Below are 14,121 nucleotides of genomic sequence, written 5' to 3' on the forward strand. Positions count from 1 at the left end.
ATGTGAGGTAGTGAACAAAAGAAATTGGACGCTTTTGTATTTGAGCATTTCTGTAAATGTATACTCTCCCAACTCCAATCTGCTACTCGGCACTCTTCACAGTGAATATGTTGTTTGCCTGTATGCTATTTTAATTTGATATAGATATCTTTGTCCTCCTGGAATCCAAGCTCTGCCCCTCACAATTCCTAAAATATAAGCTTAATAGCAACAATAACAAACATTGCTGGGTGAATTGTTCATACACATGAGTCTATGTGTCAGATGTGCTATTAATATTTTGTTATTTAAATTGTTTTGATATTCTTCAAGGTAAATACCACCAAATTTCCCATATGAGAAAATTGTGGTTCTTGTGGTTACATAATATTGTACAGGTTTCATAGCAGTGACAGGAATAGCCAAAATGTGACTCTTGCAATAAAACTCCAGTACCCATCTCTTAATGACAGGACTACACTGCCTTTTACAATGGACAGGTGCAATTAATCTTTGACAATGGGAGTTACCAGAGGCAAATAAAACCAGAGATCATGCATGTCCCCAGGAAACAGAAGAAATGGTGCATTTCTGCTAACTTACTTTTAGAATATTTTAGAATATTTCTGCTAACTTACTCTTAGAATTCTGATCGAGTTGGCACACACAGGGTTACACTTTTTGCATCTTGCTGAAATCTGAATGCAGCTAACCTAAGATTACCTGATTGATGGTGGAGACACAGCTTTATGTGCAGTGAGAGAGAATATGGGAGCTTGTGGCATCTCATCAACTCTCTAATTTCCTACATTAAGGAGAAAAAAAGTGATTAGACTGAAAAGGCACTTTACCATTCAATCCAGGGAAAGCTGCTTGATTTTATTTTAAGAGAAATGAGCCCTTTCTTGCTCCCTCTTTGTCTCCAGGAAATAGAAGGTGAGAAAAGCACCGTGTTGATAGGCTTTGTAAGAGGGCTATGACATGAGAGAAAATAAGAACTAAGTCTAAATTCTAATAGGACCGTTTTTGTGCCATCTATAGCATAAACTAACGTTTGACAAATATTTGTGCTGTTACAGGCTTGGGATAAAAACTTAGCTGCAACTTCTCACCCACCCGTCTCCTCACCACCATTTACTGTAAACCCTAAGATGATCTTCATTTCCAGATGAGGAATTGGAGGCACACGGGAATCCATGCTTAGGGCTGAAGCTGAGTTCTCAATTTGAACCCTGTAATCTTAATGTCTGTGCAGTTCATTAACCCCACAAGCTACTGAGAGAACAGTGTCAAATATTTTTGGCCGAGTGCAGACAGGGACAGGGAGTGAGGCAGAGGACAGAATGGCACAACTTCCTAAGAGTTCAGAAACTTGATTGCATCTGAGTAGCAGAGTAGACCATTCCGTGGGCTCCAGAACATCGGTGAGATTGGGAACATCAACTCATGTGACTCTCCTAGAAAGAAACCTTCAAGTGTCCACTGCACCACAGGTTGTGGTCCCAAACAAAACCACAACCAAGGCGCGCACACACACACTCACAAATTTATTAACACATAGATATATATTCTTTTACCACCCACATTTCTTCAGCAATTTATAACCCCCTCCCCCCACTTTTTCAAAGCTTTGTTACAAAACTCAGCTTTTATGAAATTCCGATGTCACTTCTTGCTTTTCCAAGCAGAAGAAAACCCAGAGAGGCTTTTCATCTTTATAAGCAAGGTCAAAGAGCAGAAGCGGGGGACCACCTGCACTCCATGTGCATTTTTCTGCTAGCCCTTGCAGAAGCTGCGTGTTCTCCTCGAGCGTGCAAGAACCACACCATGAGCCTCTTTCCTCAAATACAAGCCGCTGCTCAGTGTCTAACTGCAGGGGCTTAGAATGGGGCGTGTGTGTTTCAAGGCTTCAACTCCTTGGATTTTGTGTGTTGATAGCAAGCTAGGTCCGGAGGCTTCAGAAAAACCTCACAGAGTTCATAAAAGTCTGTTCCACTTAGCGGAAAACTGGACATTATGAAAACCCAGCGTGGGGCAGCCACCGTAATGTAAACTTGTGCAGGACTGGGCAAGCCCTTCTTGCTTGGGTTTATGTTATGGTTGACTGTGCTACAGTGATGGTGGGAAAGGCACACTTGAAATTTGCAAGGGCGAGCAAGTCTAGGAAGATTTTTCAGGATGTCTTCTGTGCCTACCCACAAGTATATGATAGATGCCTGAGGCTGGACAAGCCTGCTGTCTGGATTCAAGTGTTCAGCGTTAGCCTCTGCAGTTAACAAACTTCGCCCTGCAACGTGCAGTCTAGTGGACACAGAGGAACATGTCAACTTACTGAGCTCCCCACTCTCGTGGATTCAGACCACGGTGGCATATCGGTAAATGGCCTGATGTAGGATAACAGTCTCAGGTAGTTTAGGTTTATTGGGTTACTCCCATCACAGAGCTCCCATTCCTCTGTGTTTATTTGTAGCTTCTTTCTTAGTGTTCTGTTAACTTGTAAATATTGTTTTCCTCTTCTCCTTGAGTCCTTTGCATAGTTTATTCAGAACCATGTCTTTTTTGTATGGACACAGGAAGACCTTAGCAAATGCTATGCTTTTGTAACCTGGGAGTCATTTGACTCTACATGATAGTTCCCTCCTGGGCATCTGTTTTCTCAACCTAAGCCTCAGCTGCCCTTACTTCCTAGCACCCCCAAAAGCAGGGTCCTGATGAGGGACGGGACGGACCCAGGGCAAGTGGTGAGTTGTGTGCTACCCTGGCATTGAGATGGGTTGGCCAAAGTGCCTAATGCTTAACTATAAGTTAAGGGCTTGGTCATGGACAAATGCAGTCATGATCCAGAAAGTAATAACTAGATTCGGACCCTGCTAGGGTGAGGAATGATTAATCTGGCCTGAGTGCTGTGGTCTGAGTCTGTGGCAAGATGTTGCCAGGAGAACTGCCTTGCAAGCCTCAATATATCTCTTGCTATGTCCATACAAAAATAATTAGTATTCAGATGTAAATAAGTTCTTGGACAAAGGAAAGGAGTAAAACCTTAAGAGGTATTTTACCTGCTGGCAGTCAGGAAGGGCTTTGAAATGCCCAGCCCTCAGGAAGGGTTTTCTTTTGTTGATTTTGCTACCTGGCTGTCTGTAGCCTAGAGGGCAAGGTGGGAGAGACAAGTAGGGGGAGAGACAGAGTGAAAGAGAATCCAGGCTGCAGTAGATCCAGAAAGAGGACGGAACTGGGAGTGCAGGAGAGGAGGAAGATGGAAGATTGAATAAACGGTAACTAATCAGCAACCAGCTTGGTCCTCGTTCTTCCTTCACCTGTCCTTGGCCAACGGCCGTCCCGATCTGGCCCATACACAGCGGTTCCAGAGCACCAAACACAGGCGGTGAGACAGAGCCGCCAAGAGAGCCCACGAGTGCACACGCCCGTTGGTGTGCCTTAGTTTTTTACAGCCTGACTCTCTCCTTTCACTGCACCTACCACCCTAGTCTCCAAGGACTCAACCTAACATCCTTCATCACCGTCTCTTAGCTTCACAGTGGGCCCCCCGCCTTCCCAGTTCTGGTAAGTGAAGTAACTTCATGTCTCCTTTATGCCAACCGTGTGTATATCATTGAATTGATGTTTCTTAAGCACTAGTACTGGTGTAGGTTTTATTTGGGATCATTTAAAAGGTTTTTTTTTTTTTTAATTTTCTTTGGCTCCAGTTTTCCCATAGAAATGAATGATAATTGCTTCATCCCTTAATACCAATTTAACTTACCAATCTCTCCTATGATTTCAGGAGGAAGAGGAGTTCCCAGTTGTCTGGGCCTTGCATCAATGCCCAGTGTCTGCTTCAATCCCTATTACCCCACTGGCTAACCCCCACCAATCCTTCCCCACCCAATATGCGCGCCCCCCCTCCCGAGCAATGCAATGGAGCCCACTGCAAAGCTGAGAGATGGTGTTAGGTTCTTCCCTGCCAATGTGGTAAACTGCCCACAAAGACTCGTACTCAACTTTCTCCTGCCTTCGGACATTTGTTGTTTCATTACCATGTTTCTTTATCTCCCTCCTCCAGACTCTGCTGTTCCCCTTTTTCTATTCATTTTTTTTTTTTTCCTTTTTGGGTCACTCCTGGCTCTGCACTCAGGAATTACCCCTGGCGGTGCTCAGGGGACCATATGGGATGCTGGGATCGAACCTGGGTCTGCTGCATATAAGGCAAACGCCCTACCCGATGTGCTATCACTCCAGCCCCTCCCCTTTTCTTATTCTTCATACCACCTTTCTCCTGTACTCCCTCTTTTATAGTAAAAAGTCTACCTAGGCCCTGAGTGTACATTTCTTCATTTGTTGTTTCATTTCCTAAGTGGCAACGTTTCATTTTGGATATATTACAATTACAGGTATATGCTGTGTGAGGTATGCTAAGAAAATAATAGAACAGCCACCATGTTGGTTTTGCTGGACATATATTTATAGGGCTATTTTTTATGTATGGAAATAGAGTTTGCATATTCATGGGTATGTTTTCCATTCTACAATTCCACATTAGGCAATATATTACATCTCCTGGCCTGCTTGATATTCATTGCTAATAAAGTCTCATAGAAATAAAGCTAGGTAGTAATAGAATGGCAGCTTTTTATTACAGAGATGTTTCTATTATGCTAATTTATGATTCAGGTGATTTACACTAATAAGTGTAATTTCTTAATATAAACAAAACTATAGTCAAATTTCAAAATGCTTCTACCTCTGGCTGCGAATTTACATACCTCACAGTTTTATTAAATGTATTCTGTGGAGATAAAACACACTTTTTACATAACAATCACCTCCGGCTTTTCCATGGAGAATTTGACGGACTAAAACAGCTGCACACGTATAATTGTTTTCCCACCTGTTTCGTGGAAGTGAAAGTTCTGTCGGTTCTGTTCCCTTGCCATGTTGATTGTTTGGGGTTTTGTTCAGATTTCAAGGTCACAAATCCCTTTACCTTCCTCTTCTGATACCCTTTGAGGTTGGAAGAAGAGCTGATTTTTGTTGGTTTTGACTTTCCAAGGTTTGATTAGAAATTTTCCAGAAGAAAGGAATTAAATAGGGATTTGTTCAAAACCAGCCAGCTGACCAGATAAGAGGGGATGCCTACCATCTGTGATGAGCTTTTATTTCTCATTTCCGAAGGGCTGTTATTTTAGTTTTATTTCAATCCGAAAAATTAAGTGGTTGAGTTCAAAAGAAACAGAGGACATTCATTTGGGTAAAGCTAGGTGTAGATGAAATCTTTCAAAGCATGATTATCCTCTAGATTACATTTTTTCTTTTTTGAGGTGTGTGTGTTGGGGTAATGGTGGAAGAGAACCTCCTGGCAATGTTGGGGACTCTGCTCTGTCTGTCCAACATTGTGCTTGGGGGCTCCCCAGCAGGATTCAGGGGAACATATGGTACCAAACCAGGTATGTCTATGCAAAACATATATCCCCATCCTTTAAGCATCTCTTTATCCCTCTTTACCTTTTCTCTTTTTGGCTCTAGCATGTATGTACACACATACCCACACAATTCTCATGATTTTGCATTAATTTTAGTTGTATCTTATTATTAATTTTTGGCCTCACTCAGGGGTGTTCAGGGCTTATTCCTGGCTCTGCCCTCAGGGCTCACTCCTGTCAGGTTTAGGGCACCAGATGAGGTGCCAGGTATTGAACTTGGATCTGCAGCATGCAAGAAAAATGCTCTACCTGCTATACTATTGCTTGGATCTCATTAATTGTAGTATATTGACTAGCACTTCTCAATTAAAGAAAACCATTAAGGTATGGCTTTGATGTAATTCTGAGAAAATGCCACAAACTGTCGAATAACTAGAGGAAATAAATCTGCCTGTCATACTATTAATGGGACTAACCCTTGAGTGTTCACCAAGATTACTACTTTCGAGTGTCATAAAGGGAGTTTAGTGCAATCACTCACAGTGATGAGTAATTTAGAATTCCATGGCAGGGAAAGGACTGTTGAGACAAGGAGAGAAAAATTCTAACTTTCATATTTCTTTTAATTTACTTCAACCATATTTTATGTATGTACATTCCTTGGAAACTTCCTAGTCTTATCTCATGACTTAAACATGTCTCCATATTGAACTGATTTGCTTTGCTTTCTATATTTGATGTCTTTTTTTTTCAAACTTGAAGTACTTTTACACATACATCCCACTGACCATACAGCAAAATTTGGAGACATTTTTGGTATTAAACTGGAAGACTGAGGGAGACAGATACTATCTTCTAGGTAGATTTCAGGAAGATGGGGAAAGACGGTCATCCTCACCCCCCTAACTACTGCCACAACAATTATCCAGCTCAATCTGTCAATATTGTTGAGACTAAGAAACTGTATTATAGATAACAGAGGAAGTTGCATATGATTTTGTTTCTACGTAAAAATCAGAATCTTGTGCAAGACAAAAATAGTGCACATTAAGAAAAACATAAGCATAGTAAGCTTTATGGAAGTTTAGAGAGGTCCAGAAGCATATAATAAGAATGATAAAAATTAAAAATAAAGCAAAACATTTGAAGGAACCGACTACATGTATTATTATACTCACTATCCTCACTGTTTATAGAAACTAGCAAAAACTAATGAAAGCAACTTTTATAGCTACTTTGTAAGTTATAGAGGAAAAGTTCAAACTTATCTTTGATTCCATAGACAATTCATAGTTTTATCTACCAAACTAAAACCTGGAAGCTATTATAATTGAGTGATAAATGATCTTTTTAGCTATGATTGAGGGCTTCCTGCTGTCCCTGAATGTTTAATACTGAGAAGTTTTGCTGGGCTGATCGGCAGCCCATATTTAGAGATCAGCAGAGGACTGCTGTAAAATGTTATAATTGTCACCTATTTGCTGAACACCATGAGCAAACCCCCTAAAATGAGTTCAGGGTCATAGACAGTCTAAAACAAGCTGTATTCCTTAAAGAGAAGTTGAGATTTCTTTTACAAATATACATATAAATGTCCATACCTTGCTTTAACCAACTGTTGGAAAACATCTTAAGAATTTCCTTTATTGTGCAAAAACTATAATGTATTTTTGAACAGAATTAGGAATAGGCATCAGTATACTACAATTTATGATTATATATACAAATAGCTCCAGAAAAAAATAAATCAAGTAATATAGATAATCCACTCACGAGGAGATGGAGCATAAACTTCCCGTCTTAAGGATGAACTGTACCTAATACCTTCCTACTTCCTAATTTCTCAAATCATTCAAATCATAAGATAGACAACTCCGATTGGGAAGGCAATGTCGACAAAATACCTGTTCTACTTCCCCAAAATGTCACAAATATCAAACGCCATGGAATTTCTGAAAAATGTCACATGAAGAGAAGCATGCAGAGACATGATAACTAATGTCTTGTATTACTCCATATGGGAGAAAGGGGACATAATGTTAAAGCTAGGGAATCTGAATATAGTGGGAAATGTTTTAATAAAACATTTTAGTACTGATTCGTTCTTTCTAACAGATGTAACATGCAAAGTACTAATAGGAAAAGTGGTACACCGTATAATAGAAGCTCTGTGTTCTACCTTTGCAAGTTTTCTGTAAATTACACATCATTTTTTTAATGTTCATTTTCTTTAAAGGAAGCTTCCAAATAAACAAGAAAGATTGAATTGGACTCTCCTATCCTTTCCTAAATAATAGCCTTATTTATTTGAGTCCATGTGGTTCTGCAAAATCTTGACATTCTGTCACCTCCATATGCTGTTTTTTTTTTATTATGGATTGGGTGAGAAGACTCCCAAAGCAATAAGCAGGGAACCCAGGGGCCACAGATGGTGATACTCAGTCTGCTGAGCTACTTGTTTCAATGCTTGGAACTTTTTTTTTTTAATTTTATTGAATCACTGTGAGATTAGTTACAAGCTTTCATGTTTGGGTTACAATCTCACAATGATCACTGTCCACCAGTGCACATTCCCCACCACCAATATCCCTGGTATGACCCCCCTTTCCTGCCCTCCCCCTGCCTCCATGGCAGACAATATTCCCCATACTCTCTCTACTTTTGGGCATTATAGCTTGCAACGCAGACACTGAGATGTCATCATGTTTGGTCCATTATCTACTTTCAGCACACATCTCCCATCCCGACTGATTCCTCCAGCCATCATTTTCTTTGTGGTTCCTTCTCTATTCCATCTGCCTTCTCCCCTCTGCTCATGAAGCAGGCTTCCAGCTATGGGGCAATCCTCCTAGCTCTTGTATCTACTGTCCTTGGGTGTCAGCCTCATGTGATGTTATTCTATACTCCACAAATGAGTGCAGCCCTTCTATGTCTGTCCCTCTCTTCCTGACTCATTTCACTTAGCATGATACTCTCCATGTCTATCCATTTATATGCAAATTTCATAACTTCATTTCTCCTAACAGCTGCATAGTGTTCTATAGTGTAGATGTACCAAAGTTTCTTTAACCAGTCATCTGTTCTCTTGGGCACTTGGGTTGTTTCCATATTTTGGCTATTGTGAACAGTGCTGCAATGAACATATAGGTACAAATGTCATTTCTACTGTGCTTTTTTGCATCCTTGGGATATATTCCCAGAAGTGGTATTGCGGAGTCATATGGAAGCTCAGTTTCTAGTTACTGAAGGACTGTCCATATTGTTTTCCAGAGAGGTTGGACCAGTTGGCATTCCCACCAACAAAGAAAGAACATCTCTTTTACCCCACATCCACACCAGCACTGGTTGCTTTTTTTCTTTTGAATGTGTGCAATGCTTGGAACTTTTGATGTGATGCTGCTCAGGGCCTAACACCAGTGAACACACTTGGTGATGCTCAGTGGAGCCAGGTGATCCCACAGATGGAACTTAGAGCCACGTGCATGCCTTTTGAGCTATCTCCCTGCCCCTGTCTATTTCTTCACCTTGCATAGTGTTGTTATTCTGGGTCTCTGACCATTCAACACACTTATATTTCCACATGTGGTGTGTTCTGTGGATTGAAGCCTTCTTTTCCTGGCATATCCTCTCAATGACTGGGTTCAGCCACACACATGACTGTGTGCAGAGGGCAGTTCTAGCTTTATGCTTAGGAGTTGTTCCTGATGATGCTCAGGGGACCATAGCAAGCTAGGCATTGATTCCAGGCCTTCTACATGTAAAGTATGCATTCAATTCTTGAAACTGTCTCTAGTCCTACTATTCTGAGGAGTGAGGATGAAAGCATTGTATAACTGAAACTCAATCACAAAAACTTTGTAACGGTGTAACTCATGGTTACTCAATGTTTTTAAAAAATTAAAGATGAAACGATTAGCCTATCTCTTATTATTTCTTTGATGTGGTGGTGAAAACTCAATGAGTAACACTGCAAGCACTAACTTCCACAACTTGCATAGGTAACACTCACTTCTGAAAACTATCTCCTTAAATATTAAGGCCTTTAACTTAGATATTTCACTATATTGAAATAATAAAGGGAAAAAAGCAACACTACTTACATATTACCAGCTGTGTAATAGTTAAAACAGTACTTCTTTAAAGATGATTAAAGCAGCATACATATTTATAATTCCCGTATATAATGTTCTCCCCCTTCCTCCGTACTGTTTATTTTTTTATGAAAATCTTTTTCTCCTTGACTTTTCCTATATGAATCAGAGAGAAAGGGTAAAATTTTTCTAGCTCATGCATGAGCATGATAGTTAGGGAGAACAGAAACCAATTCAAAGTAATTAAGGCAGTTTCTTTGTCTAATAAGCCAAACGTAAAAGATAACTACAGATACGTCTTCATCCAGAAACTTGAGTGATACCAACTGGACATTCTGATTTTTTCTTTTCCATTGATTTCTGTTTTAAGCCAAATCTTTACATCTGCAAAAATGGTGATTGTATTGTCCTTACAGTTAGCTTTTAGGACAAAATGTACCACTTGATGACATTTCTAAGCTTCTCAAAGAAAACTCTTATTACTTAAGACTGGATTATTTGTCACTTAAGGATCAGTGATGGTTTCAGAGATGGATCAAGTGACTAGTGCTGCTATTTTTCCCAGTTTTCTGTGACAGTCTGAGTTTGAGCACTGAAAGTCCAGTGACCAGCTCTCAGTTACCTGCCTAACTCAGGATGGAGAGGTGGTGGTATAACAGCAACACCACAAACATGGAAAGGAGAAGTGGTTTCACAAAAGAAACTCCATCAACAAGTAAAAGTTGATAAGCAAAACACTTTGGAGAGTGCCTAGAACAATCTCATAAGTACAGGAAAGACATTGCAAGCATAACTGCAGTCTTGCATGCATCAAATATAAAATGATAGCTATTGTAATCAGTGATTTATTTACTCATCTCCAAAAAGCAAAGAATTATGCTGTAAATTTAATTTTGATATACCATCAATTTTAACACTCTGAATCAATGTTACTAAAATGTAAACAAGTTATGCATATTATATTTGAAAATGTTAAATGTATATGCAGACATAAGTTTTCACCACAGAGGATTAACTGATCTACAGCTCTTCCTCTATAATATGCATGTTTTCATTCTCTTGTGAATCATTTATATTTTCCTTAGATATTCCGTATGTAAATGTTTCCAGAAATTAGAGGAGAGAAAGCTGAGATTGTATAATATCTTTTAAAAAGATAAATGATATCATGTATAAATGATATCATGTACCTGAGCTTTTTAAAGTCCTCCCAGGGACTTCTCCGGCACACCAAATCAGATTGACTCCTGAAAATAGTTTAGTAGCACCTGCAGGATTTGGCCCAAACCAATTGACTTCCCCTTTCCAGCCTGTGAGATATTTTCCTTCCTTAATACTTTTGCACTGTTTTTTTCCAACAGAGATGCTTATGCCTAGTTTTTCTTTCTTGCATGGAATCACCTTATGAATAAAATAATCCTAGTCTCCCAAACTGAAGCATTCCTGAAACCCTCACCCCACATCCAGATAAGTATCAATGGATTAATATCTCCCTAGGGCTATTATCCTCAGGTATCACTAAACAACTCTGTCCAATTCATTTTTCTTTCTCTGCCTGTTGTCCAACTACTGTAGAAAATTCTCTAGCTGAAAATAGAATTCATATCAATGCCTGACACACAAGGGTTATGTAAAAAAATAGTATTGTCAAATGAATTAATCTTTTACTTTTTCAGAAGGGTGTGGCAATGACTAGATCACAGGGCAAGATGCTGAGAATAAGTTGAGTTGATAACAGCAAGTACTTTTTAAAGATGCTCTGATTGAACCATGCTGGTTTCTCTATTCTGCCTTACATATTATGCTCATGCCTGATAAAAGTGGGGAAAAATACATATGTTAGAGAAAATCATATTTCATAAAAAGGTTAAAAAGGAAAAGTAAGATCTAATACTATTTCCAAGTTTTCCACTTGATGAAAAAAAAGGCCCTGGGTAGCCTTTTTAATGTTAATTATTTGCTTTGTATTGTTTAACTGCTGTGTTTGGACAGAGTGTAGAAAATAAAATAGATAGCAACACATATCACAAGAGCATTTGGCTGTGAAAATGTGATAAATTCAGTTACATCTGGAAAGTCTATCAGACTTCCAAACCTTCCTAAGCAAATTTAGGAAGTTTTCCAAATTTGCCATCATTTGGACTTTATTTTTGTTGTTTTATAAGCATTTGGACACATTTCTATAGGAATTTAGAATTTCTCCTGAATAATGAGTTCCTATGCTGATCAGCACCAAGACACTGTAAACATAAAGTGAATGAGAAAACAAAATACACACATACATGAGAGCACTGGGGAGTTTTTTAAAAAACTACAGTAAATCCTGGTAGCCTGCAAGAAAGAATGTGGGGCAGGGTGAGTGTGGAGGAGGGAAAGAGCAAAAAAAAATGGTAGAAATCAAAGGTAAAAAGAAGGGAAACATTTTTATTTAATTTTTTTATATATTTTTATTTTTTTATTTTTTAAAATTTATTTATTTTTAATTAGTGAATCACCATGAGGGTACAGTTACAGATTTATACATTTTTGTGCTCATGTTTCCCTCATACAAAGTTCGAGAACCCATCCCTTCACCAGTGCCCGTTCTCCACCACAAATAAACCCAGCATCCCTCCTACCCTCCCCAATCGCATCTCCCCCCATCTCCCCTCACCCCACCCTGCCACTGTGGCAGGGTATTCCCTTTTGTTCTCTCTCTCTAATTAGGTATTGTGGTTTGCAATAAAGGTGTTGAGTGGCCATTTTGTTCAGTCTCTAGTCTACATGGCAGGAATCACCCTTCTCCCCCCACCCCCCCCCAATGATCTTCGAACACATTTTACTTCGTGTTCAAGAAGGGAAACATTTTTATTTTATCTTTATTTATTTATTTATTTATCTATTTATTCATTTATTTTTACTGTCATTTCAAATCTTTAATCAAATTTCATCAAAAATTATTCAGTCAGTTTGACATGTCATGATTAGCTTTCTATATAAACAAGTTTGCTTTCTTTGTACAAATCAGTGCCAATGAAATAAAAAAATGAAACTGTATACTAGGCAAAGAACTTTATTAACCTTTGTTTCAAACTTTATTCTCAGGCTTCTTCAGCTTAATTAGCTGCAAAGAATGACTTGTATAGAAGCAAAAACTGAAAAGAGCTGCAGTGTCCAAGGGGCTTGAGCTTAAAAAATATGAGATGTAGATCTTATTAGATCCTTGAACAAAATTTTCAAAAGCAGTCATAATATAAAACAGCAGCTCCCAGTAACTTCTTCAAGTCTTACCTTCTTCGGAAGTTGACTCAATTCAGTTAGCTTCATTCTTGGAAGCCTCATCAAAATTCTCCACGAGATCTGGAACTTCATCATCATCATCATCATCATCCTCTCCAGTAGCAAGTGGTGCTGTTCCATCCACCGATTGTTTCGGCAGAGCTTCAGCCAGTCTCCTTAAACTAGTCAGACTGTCCGCACCAAGCTAGTTTAAGATGCTGGGAAGCATTTCAGTCAGCGGCTTTGTCTCAGCATGGCTTATTTAATGGTGAAGGTGTTTGCTGCCAGGGATGCTTGAACTTTAGGGTTATTACAGTGGATCACTGTTCCTTGGTTTGTGAACGTATTCACCTCTTCAAGACCAGAAATACTGTTTATGCCTAACTTCTTTAAGGAAAACTGAAGTTTCGTATCACCTGCTGTAGCTGTTCTATGAACCACCTTCTTCTTTCTGCGAGCAGTTCCTTTCCCACCAGTGCGCACTTGGGCTTGCAGTTTGGCGAGCTGCTCTTGGTCCATTGCTTCTTTCATCTTGTTGGAGCGGAAATGGGGCCACGCAGGGGACCAAGGGTTGACGCTTAGGGGTTCTCGGCGGACCAGCTGAGCTTAGGCGTATACACGCGGGGACGAAAGATGGCAGCTCAAAAGGGGAAACATTTTTAAATGACTAGCATGATTAAATTGGGAGAAACTAGAGAAATCTCATTTTTCGCCAGACTATGGGAAATTCCTACTCCACTGTCAGAAAGAGTGGTATGAGGATTCAACTCTTGTCTGAAGTTGAGGTTCTCCTCAAGAGATGAGGACTAACAGACTCCACTCTTACAAAACCTTAGCACACCTCTAACTCTAGAACATTCTGCCCAAGAATCAAATGGTTTGATTCGGTAAATAGAACATAAAAAAGGGAGTTCCTCTTTAAAATCTTGAGGATTGTATTTGTTATTGATGTAAAAGGATTATAAAACATCCCTGTCCTGTCCTTAAATCTGGACCTATCTGAGGACCTAATGCAAACTCTTGGTCAAACAAATCATATTTTCTCTTCCTCTCTTAAATTTGGGATTTATATCAGACATTTATGAAGCTGACTCTTATTTCATCCCTTTATATCCATCAAAGGGGATGATTTGGGTGATTGATTTATGACATCATATTGTGTCCTAGGTTTTTGTTGTTCATCTTCTTCATGTAAGATGCCCAAGTTCTTTTAGTCTAATTGTTCTCCCCACCACACACATTCTGCCTCATCCTCCACCCCCCATACACACAGTGAGGGTTCTTCCATCCTACCATAGTCAAGCCTTAAGAGATATGAACTATGGACTGGAGAGATAATACAGTGGGTACTACAAGACATTACAGTACATATAGCA

The 14,121-nt window shown here is 39.4% G+C and overlaps 1 pseudogene; it reads right to left on the reverse strand.

Annotated features, from left to right (window-relative positions):
- Positions 1 to 12,779: 12,779 nt before the first annotated feature.
- Positions 12,780 to 13,296, reverse strand: LOC101554262 (transcription factor BTF3-like; annotated as a pseudogene).
- Positions 13,297 to 14,121: the final 825 nt, after the last annotated feature.

The sequence above is a fragment of the Sorex araneus genome, chromosome 8, assembly GCF_027595985.1.
Source record: "Sorex araneus isolate mSorAra2 chromosome 8, mSorAra2.pri, whole genome shotgun sequence".
In the NCBI taxonomy this organism is placed as follows: domain Eukaryota; kingdom Metazoa; phylum Chordata; class Mammalia; order Eulipotyphla; family Soricidae; genus Sorex; species Sorex araneus.